This window comes from Mesoplodon densirostris, chromosome 9, assembly GCF_025265405.1.
Source record: "Mesoplodon densirostris isolate mMesDen1 chromosome 9, mMesDen1 primary haplotype, whole genome shotgun sequence".
NCBI lineage: Eukaryota > Metazoa > Chordata > Mammalia > Artiodactyla > Ziphiidae > Mesoplodon > Mesoplodon densirostris.
The window spans coordinates 56,905,892-56,916,039 of record NC_082669.1 but is presented as its reverse complement, the minus strand read 5'-3'; positions in this window follow the sequence as shown (position 1 = coordinate 56,916,039).

The following is a 10,148-nucleotide window of genomic DNA, read 5'->3' as shown; positions in this document are numbered from 1 at the left end:
TAAATTATGAAAAATTCATACAATAGAATATTATACAGGCACTGAAAATCTTATTTTAGAAGGATGTTTAATGATAGGGAAAAAATGTTCACTGTAAATTTGAAAAAAAGCAGGAAACAAAAGTATATAAAATTTGATTCCAATGATGAAAAATTATATGTGTGTGTGTGTGTATACACACACATATAATTTTTTATTATACACTTAGAAAAAAGACTAGAAGGAAAGCTTCCAAATTGTTAAAGGACATCTCTGGATTCTAGGTTTATAAGTTTTCACATTTGTCTTTATGTTTTTTATTTAAATTTAATTAAATTTGTAGTACCTACGGATGTGTGCAAAAGGAGGAGAAAGACATGAAAGCCATAAAAAGAGGCTGAAGAAGCAGGCTTTGGAGTTTTGGGAGAGGGGCCCATGCAAAACACCTATCTACTCCACGGACTTTGGCACCAACTGAGAGAGGCAAATGGAGATCCAAACAATCACTTTTATTGCTAACAAAGGTTAGAGGATGTGCCTTTAGGTCTGTTAGCTAGGCAGGCTTACCAGAAGTATACAGTCTTACTGTCAGTCAAAGACAGCCTCCCAACTACCTCACAGTAAGTAGAGGCAAGGAAGGACATGCTTCCTTCATGCAAGAAAGAAGCTGAGGAGGCATTATTCCATCATATGGATTTATTATAATTTATTTAAGCCATTTCCTATTATTGAGGAAGCAAATTCTGCTCCTTATCCCAAACTCATTAATCATAAAATTCGCTCCTTCCCTGTGGATGGCAAAGAAAGTGCTACACCCGTGGCCTTTGCCTCACATGAAAACAATAAAGCCAGAAGAAAATGGAGGTACCCTCTAAACATTAGTGAGTGTTTGATCATGTTAAACGCCACAGAAAGACTAATGAGGAAGAGGACCAAAATAATCTTTGTAGAATGGTGAGGAAGAAATCAGATTTGCAGAATTCATTGGAAGTAGGACAGCAGAGACAATCTGTATAGATTTACCCTTTGAAGAAGTAAATCAGTTTAAAAAATGAGAGAAAGGATTGTAGGTTGAGAGAGAGCGCATAGAAGAAGCAAGGTTTACTTTTTATTTTACTTCTATGTATTCATTTAAAAAGTTTTAAAATCAGAGAAACTTCAGCCTGTTTACAGCCTCAAGGGAGAGAACAAGGAGGGGGAATTTGAAGAGCGAAGAGAGAATAACTGATGGTACAGAGGTCTGGAATTGGCTGGAGGCCATGTGAGGTGTGTTTTTTTCTGAAGCAGGAGGCTCCATCGTTAGTTGAGTCCCAGACAGAAGCCTGGGACAGAAGCCTGGAGGATAACTGGGGGCTGACTAAAGATAACACAAGTGTATGTGGTTAAGTGTGAAGGCCCCAACCACAAGCTTTTAATTGAACTGATTAATATAGTTATTTAATTTAGCGTTTCTAGAAGCACAGAGGTAAAGAAATAAATATTTTGGTACATTTGGTTTCATGAACTGGCAAGGCAGAAATGGCTTTTAAGGACTGAGCTAAATAAATAGTTAAATAAATAAATAAACTTAACAGATCAATAGATTTTCTTTTCTTTTCTGAAAAGAAACCTGTTCCAGAGGATAAAATTCAAAAGGAATTTCAGGAAGCACAAGGTTTAGGGTATGGTAAGCTTGAAATATAAAGGTTTATTTTGTTGAACAACCCTCTAAATTGTGCTTTATTATTATTATTATCAAGTCCAGCTCCACTGAAAACAAGTGTATCTAATAAAGTAAGCTAACATGTAAAATATATTAGAAAACCTTAAGTGATGTAAGGGTCCTAAATGATCTACTGAACTGAGAAAATTTGCCGTCGCAGTACCTGATCTGGATTACATATGCAGATTTGGACATGTTCAATGAGACAAAGCAGGCAAACATACACAAGCTTCGGTTTTATCTAGTTACTATGATCGTTAAATCCTTTGCTCTCACAGAACTTCAAAACTGGCAAAAGAACAAAGTTAGAACTTAACAGTGCTGCTATTTTTAATCAGTCATGTGTTCCAAATACATTAATTGCATACCAACTCTTTAAAATAAGTATGCTTGGCTATGAGACAGGACATTGTGTTTTAGAAATAAAGCATTTTCCCAAATGTCTACTTTTCATGTATATAATTCATGTGAAGGTTTTTAGTGCAGATTGATCATGGATGTGATGCTGACTACAATAGGAAGTGAGGAAATACAACGCTGAGTATTTGACCTTCTCCACATTTGATCCTGTTTGCACTGATAGGCTTTTGTCATTGCAGGACTGTTTTACGTGTGTGAGGGGGCTCCTCTCTCTCTCCAAAAACAAGTAACAAAGGAAGTAACAGAAATTCAGGGTCAAGTTACCAGGTTTGAATAAAAACATGGAGGGGAGAATCTAGGAAAGATGGAGAGCAGAAGCAGGTTGCCACTTTTTAAATCAGGATTTAGAAAACAAAGCCAGATTTGCCAAGTCAAGGTCAGGAGCATGTAGTAATTAGTAAAGAAGGAAAACATAGGGGAAACATTGCAACAAAGGATAGGCAGATGGCCAGAAGAGAGGGTTTTAAGTAGTTTAATATTTCTTCTAAATCCCAACTGATCTCACCTATAAGGCCCTACTTGGTCAACCCATGTGTTTCCCTGAATACACAAATGGTATGGTCCATGGAACCAGGTCATCTAGCACAGGTAAACAGGATGTTTCTGAATCACCACATAAGGGTATATTTCTTGACTGATTCTATCAGTAGTGATGATAAATTCTGGAGGGCCAAAGTGTCACCTGGCATAGCACTATGAGGCCCTGTGTACCTTGGTGAAGGAGCTGACTGGAAATAGCTATTGATCTGTATTTGAGGTCATTGTACAGAACAAAACATCAGCACCCAGTTATGGGTCAAAGCCTTGATGTTGATTTCAGTAGCACCCCTCTGTAACCTACTGAACTAACTTGCTATAGACAGACTGCCATCAAAGTTGTGCATAAAAGGGAATTTTCTGGCTCTTCATCTTTAAAATTCAATTTTGAAATCTTATTTCAGACTTCTCTTTTTAGTCAAGGCAAAAAATTTTTAAAACAGGGTGGAGGAATATGGATGGAGGAGAACATTCTTTACACCTTTTTCTGAATATTGTGTCATGAGTGGTAAGATTCTTTGGGAAAAACTGAATATAATGTATTGTAATAGGGTATCAATTCTTGTGAATACAAAGCAGTTTCATGTAATCTTTTTCAAGTTATCACTTTCATATTCTAAATCAGGGGTTGGTACTCTTTTTCTTTATTTATAAAAAGATAAGGATATTTACACACTCTATATTTACAAAATATAAATATTTTAGTTTATGTGGGTCATACCATCTCTGTGCCAACTATGCAACTCTGCAGAGCAAATGTAGTCACAGACAGTTTGTAAATGACTGGGCATGGCTGTGTTCCAGTAAAACTTTATTTACAAAACAGGCAACAGACTGGATTTGGCTTTGTTTGCTGACCCCTGCTCTAAATTCATGAAGAGTTCCTGAAGTTTATTGCATTTAGGAAATTGAACATATCAATTTGCTTTTGATGATGATAATAATAGCTAGCATTCATTTGACACGACGTACTTCTCTGAAATTTTTATTAATTTAATCTCCATGCAAATTTTCTTTTTATAGGTTAAGCACCCTGTCTAAAATCTCATATACGCAGCAAGTGGTGAAGCAGCTTCAGGTTAAGTGGATTTCACCTTGACAGTTTAACTTCAGAGTCTGAACTTTTAACCATGAAAAGTAAACATCACCCAGGAGACAGTTTACCGTTTTCCAGTGTCATCTCATTATTTTGCATTTGGGAAAGACTGGCAGGTGGGCTTACCTCACAGTACCTGAGCTGTCCAGCTGGTGGCTTTCCTCCCACTTCAGGAGTGGCTGGCCCTCAGTCACCAGGCTGCGGTTTCCCCATGTGGACAGCCGCTGGAAAAAGGATGTGGGTCACGCCAAATCCCTTTATACTGCCAACACACCACATGAACTGGTAGAGATGCATCGAAATTGTCAGGAAGCTTTGGTGTGAGTAATGGGATTTCTGACTTAAGGGGGAAATATGTGGAACTGTACACTACGTGGGCCTGTCTAGCCCAAAGGAAAAGCACAAAATAAGACAAACCTTTCCTACAGGAGCCCTTGAGAGAAATACCCCTGTTTCTAACCTTTTGGGTTCCTCTTATTTTTAGGCTCCTAATTTTGAGGATCTCTAATTTTGAGGCTCCTCTCCTCTTTAAGTTGCTTCTTTCTTTAAAACTACTGAAAATTAATCCTCATTCGTCTTCCTGAGAAATTTCACGTTCAACCCACAAAGGGGTCCAAGCTTGGTTTCATCTCCCTCCCTCACACTCCAGGTAGTGTGTGGAATCCAGTAACCTTAAGGACTCCATCAATAGATTCTGCCTCTGACTACTGATAGGGCTCAGCCAATGGAGAACCCAAAGAGTGAGGTCAGGGTGTATATTCCCTGGCTCCCTTCCTTCAAGTTAGCTGAGATGACCAATTTTATGTAGCAACTTACCTAAATTATAGTTTCTAGTTATTCAAACAAATACTAATACTGCTGTGAAAGTATTCTGTAGGTGTGATTAAAGTCAATAATTAATTGACTCTAAGTAAGGGAGATTATCCTAAGGAATCTGGTTGGGCTTGACTTAATCCATGGACAGGCCTCAAAGAGCAGAACCAAGGCTTCCCAGAAGAACAAATTCTCCCTCTGGACAGGAGCTTCATCCTGTGCCTGAGAGTCCCACCCTGTCCTTCCTGATGGTCTGCTCCTATACAGATTTTGGCCTTGCCTTGCCAGCCCCCCACAATTACATAAGCCAATTCCTTGTAATAAATCTCCTAATATTTATCTCCTACTAGTTATATTTCTTTGGTTGAACACTGGCTGTAGCCTTAAGCTGGCTGTGTCTCTTAACCAAAAGCCAGTGGTCCTCTCGAGTGTCTGACTGTACATGACTCTCTCTCCTTCTTGTTCTGTAGCAGCTTCTGGACTAAGGGTGGTAACAGTAACTGTATCATTACTAGTGGTTCTTCTCTACCCCATATTTATACATAATCCCTTTGTAAGTCACCTGTCCCTGAATTATCCTGTTTTGATGGTGCTGTTTCCTCTTGGGACTTAAGTGATATGTCCACTACCAGGACACTTAAAATCAAAAACAACCATCAATTGCATTAATTCATTTATTCCAAATATTACTGAGTGCCTATTAAGAGCTGGCCAAGTGCTAGGCTCAAGGGATATAATGGTTAATAAAAGCAACATGGTCCATGTCTTCCTGAGCTTATAGTTTGGTGGAGGAGACAGACAAATAAACAAATAATTATTGTTTGTGTATGAAATTCTACAGTAGGGAAAGGATAGCGTTCTATGTGAGCACAGAGTGGGGGGCTCCTAAACTAATACTAAGGTGAGGCATCTGGGGAAACTTCCTGGAGGAAGAGATATCTGTGCCAAGGCCTGAAATAAGAGAAAAATGGCTGGGCAAAGGGAGGTGTGGGGTGGATGGTGTACGTGTGGTGGGGAGAAGTGTTTCAGAGTAACATGTGCAAAGGCCTAGAATCCTAAGAGAGTGTGGCTTCTTTAAGAGCTGAGAGTCATTGGGTGTGGAGAGAAGACAACACAGGCTGCAGAAGCAAGCATGGGCTAGACCAGGAAGGACCTTGCCATCAAGTTAAAGAGTTTGAGTAGGGGAAGCCATTGAAGGGTTTCAGGCCTGGGGATGTTGTAATCAGATCTGAGCAGAAAGATCACTCTGCAGAACGGAGAAAACACTGAAGGGGTGAGGCTGGAGTCTACACAGTCAAGAGGTGATGGTAACTTGCATAAGAGCAGGGACTAGTCCAGGAAAAGAGAAAATGATAGATTTTTAGAGATATTTGGAAGGTTAACTGGACTGATCTCCAGGAAAAATGGGATTTGGACACTGGGATTGTGGAAGGTGAAGAAAAAAGAAGAAACATCCCTTGGCTTTCAGCTTTGGGTCTTCGGATGACAGCGCAGTGTCTGAAATAGGAAACACTGGTTCTGGGAGAAGTTATGAATGTGCTGCAATTGAGGAACCTGTGGGACACATGGGGGACGAGTAGGAGGATACAGGTATGAAGCCCAGAAGAGTTTTGGACAAGAGGTAAATATCTGAGACTCATTAGCAAATAGATGGTAATTGATACTATGGAATTAGATGAGAAATTTTAGGGAAAGAATATAAAGTGAGAAAGAGGAAGGTCTTAGATCAAGCCAAGGAATGACATATTTGAAGGGATGATGAGGAAAGGATCCTCTGAAGGAGTCTGAAAAGCAGGAGAGGTAGGAGGAAACCAGAAGCAGGGAGTATTCCTGAAGTCTGAGAGGAGAGTGTTTCAAGCAGTTTTTATACACAAGTGGATCAAGAGGGGTCTGGAAGTTGTACTGGGGAATAAAGAAGACACTGGCCCCTCCTTCTAACCCATATGGAGGGGGGAAATGAATAACTTCTATTTGAGAGACTGCAGAAGTTGTAGCTTCCTCAAGGGAGAACCATGTCTTAATTAAGGCAAGGTGGTATACATTCAGAGAGTCTGAGAAAAGAGAGGGTGTTCCTTTATTACAGAAGGGATTTCCAGAGGATATAGCTGTAAGTCTGGAAAAAATGCCCAGAGAAGCATGGAGATGTGTTTACAGGACAGTGGTATGCCTGGAGTGGCCCATCCACTGTGCCACAGGGTTCCTAACATACCAGCAAGATAAAAGCACCATGTCTCTACATGATGATAATATCCAGACATATATGTGATAACCATCCAGACATGTAGGACTCCGTAACAGTGACTAATGGGGCCAATAAATAAGAAAGAAGCAATCTTTTGCAAAATAAAACAAATCTGAAATATGCAGGGTTAATTTGACAAGCTCCATGTACTGCTGTAGACTTCAGTGATTCCCAAAAAACAGACCAAGAATAAGTTTTCCCCAATTCAAGGCAAAAGGACAAAATGCAAATAATGTAGTGAATTTTTTATATAGCTAAATACATTCAGTTTCAATAATTGCCCTTTACTCTTAAATTATATTATTCCTTCACTTTTTTTTTTTTTTTTTATTGGCGTGGCCTCTTGTTGTGGCCTCTCCCATTGCAGAGCACAGGCTCCGGACGCGCAGGCTCAGCGGCCATGGCTCATGGGCCTAGCCACTCCGCAGCATGTGGGATCTTCCCAGACCGGGGCACGAACCTGTGTCCCCTGCATTGGCAGGTGGACTCTCAACCACTGCGCCACCAGGGAAGCCCCCATTCCTTCACTTTTTTGGTTGTTAAAATATCTTTCTTTTATGAAACAATGGTAATAATAAATGACAATTTATTTCAATGATCTTTCTTGGCAAGATAAAATAGTAGCAACCTATTGATTTTACTGGTCTTCGAAGTCTCTGAATCTAGAAACGCACATTAGTTTCCACACTGCAAATCTTTGTTTCCAGTGTGATATGACTTGTTCGTGCCAATTAGGAATTAGGAAGGCAACACTTAAATGTTATTTGACATTAATAATCTTTCTGTCAGTTGCCAAGTAACATCCACTAGCATCCCCTTGGGAACACAGATTGGGGAAGATAGTGAATGTACCAGAACTCGAAGAACAAAGGGTTCTGCATTCAATTACACTTGGTACCGTGCATAGCAAATCTCTCTCCTGGGTTTCATAATGCACAGATCACATGAAAGACTGAGAATTCCTGGAGTCAAGAAATCAATTAAATTTTGTTTAATGGAGGGACAAACAAATTTGTTTGCTGCAGGAAAAAAATTTTCTGGCACACCTAATAAACGTCTCCTGGAATAATCTTGTGTTAAGACCAGTTTGAGAAGTGTTTTGAATAGTTGCTCTTGAACAATAATCAAATATGTGCCCACATGCTGTAATATAGCCAGACATCTAAGGAAATCCAGTCAAAGCTGAAGCCTATTTAAGTGCACTTTCATTTGTTTTTAATTATATCAGACTGATTTTTATATACCTATCTGTTGGCCATGCTCAAAAATAACAATAGCAAATACTTATATGGCATTTACCATGTTTCAGGTACTATTCTAAGCACTTTTAGATATATTAACCCATTCATTCCTCAAAACCACTTACCTCTGAGGTAAGTACTATTATTATCCCCATTTTATGGATGAAGGTACTGAGGCCCAGAGAGGTTATGTCACTTGCTCAAGATCATACAGTTGGGTCCAGAGCTCTAACTCTTGATCACTCTGCTGTGCTGCTCTCTGATGGGCTCCTTATAGCCAGCATGGTCTGCCAAAACTCAGTTTCCCACTGCACAGTGGGATTGGCCACCTGTAAACTTGTCTAAAAAATGAATGATGGATCAAGGTGCTCTGAAATTATTCAGAATGGGTCCACCTGTACTGACCACTTCTTAGGTTTGGTCCCACCATAAGACTGGAAATAGAAGCATCCTGGGGTGAAACCTCTTTGAAAGGAGTCACCACACTATGGACTGACCACACTTCTAAGAAACCATGGACTCAGGGAAAGAGTCTAAATCTTGCCTCTATGGAAGGAGTTGGCCAGGATGAACTAACTTCTTGGTCTGGATTTATTCTGGGAGAGGCTCTGGTTTCAAAGCTCATGGTACAAAGGCTCCTAGGAAGTGGTTAGACTAGAGCTGGCCAGTATCTGAGGCTTCGGGGGACAGAACTGGTGGTGGTGGAGGCCAGAGGCCTGCTGGTCCTTAATTGGGCCTATACCCCAATTCTCTGCTCAATTCTTAGGTTGTCATATGCAATTAACCTTTCCTTTGAGAAGAAATAACATTCTGCTTTTGTGCCCATTAGGAAATTGCTCATGTAAAACTAGTGACTCAGTTGGCCTCCAGTGAAACAATTATTACACGCCATTAGTAGAAGGTCTGTAAACTTTCAGTACGAATTTAAGCCCAAGATTGTTCTGATACCATTTTGTGCCCAAATTATATTGGGAGAAACACTTCCAGGAATCTCTGGATACCTTCAAATTCATCCTACATTTCAGTGATATGTAGGGGTTTTTTGTTTTTTGGTTTTTTTTTTAGCATAACAAAGCTAATCCCCTTGGAGGGAGGAGGTGTTGAGATTGAAACAGTTTAAAGGAATTAAAGCAAAGAACTAAATCTTAAGAATGTACATGGAAGCCACCTATAAGGGATTAATCTCTAAAATATACAAGCAGCTCATGCAGCTCGATATTAAAAAAACAAACTACCCAATCAAAAAATGTGTAGATCTAAATAGACATTTCTCCAAAGAAGACATACAGATGGTCAAAAAGCACATGAAAAGATGCTCAACATCACTAATTATTAGAGAAATGTAAATCAAAGCTACAATGAGGCATCACTTCACAGCGGTCAGAACGGCCATCATCAAAAAGTCTACAAACAATAAATGCTGGAGAGGGTGTGGAGAAAAGGGAACCCTCCTACACTGTTGGTGGGAATGTAAATTGGTACAACCACTATGGAGAACAGTAGGGAGGTCCCTTAAAAATCTAAATATAGAACTACCATATGATCCAGCAATCCCACTCCTGGGCATATATCCAGAGAAAATTTTGTCTCGAAAAGATACATGCACCCCAATGTTCATAGCAGCACTGTTTACGATAGCCAAGACATGGAAGCAACCTAAATGTCCATCGAATGATGGATGGATAAAGAAGATGTGGTACATATACACAATGGAATATTACTCAGCCATAAAAAATGAAATAATGCCATTTGCAGCAACATGGATGGACCTAGAGATTGTCATACTGAGTGAAGTAAGTCAGACAGAGAAAGACAAATATCATAAGATATTGCTTACATGTAGAATCTTTTAAAAATGGTATAAATGAAGTTATTTACAAAACAGAAATAGTCACTGATGTATAAAACAAACTTCTGGTTACCAGCGGGGGAAGGGGGGAGAGGGATAAATTGGGAGATTGGGATTGACATATACACACTACTACATAGAAAATAGATAACTGATACAGACTTACTGTATAACACAGGCAACTCTACTCAATACTCTGTAATGACCTATATGGGAAAAGATCTAAAAAAGAGAGGATATATGATTCACTTTGCTGTATACCTGAAAAC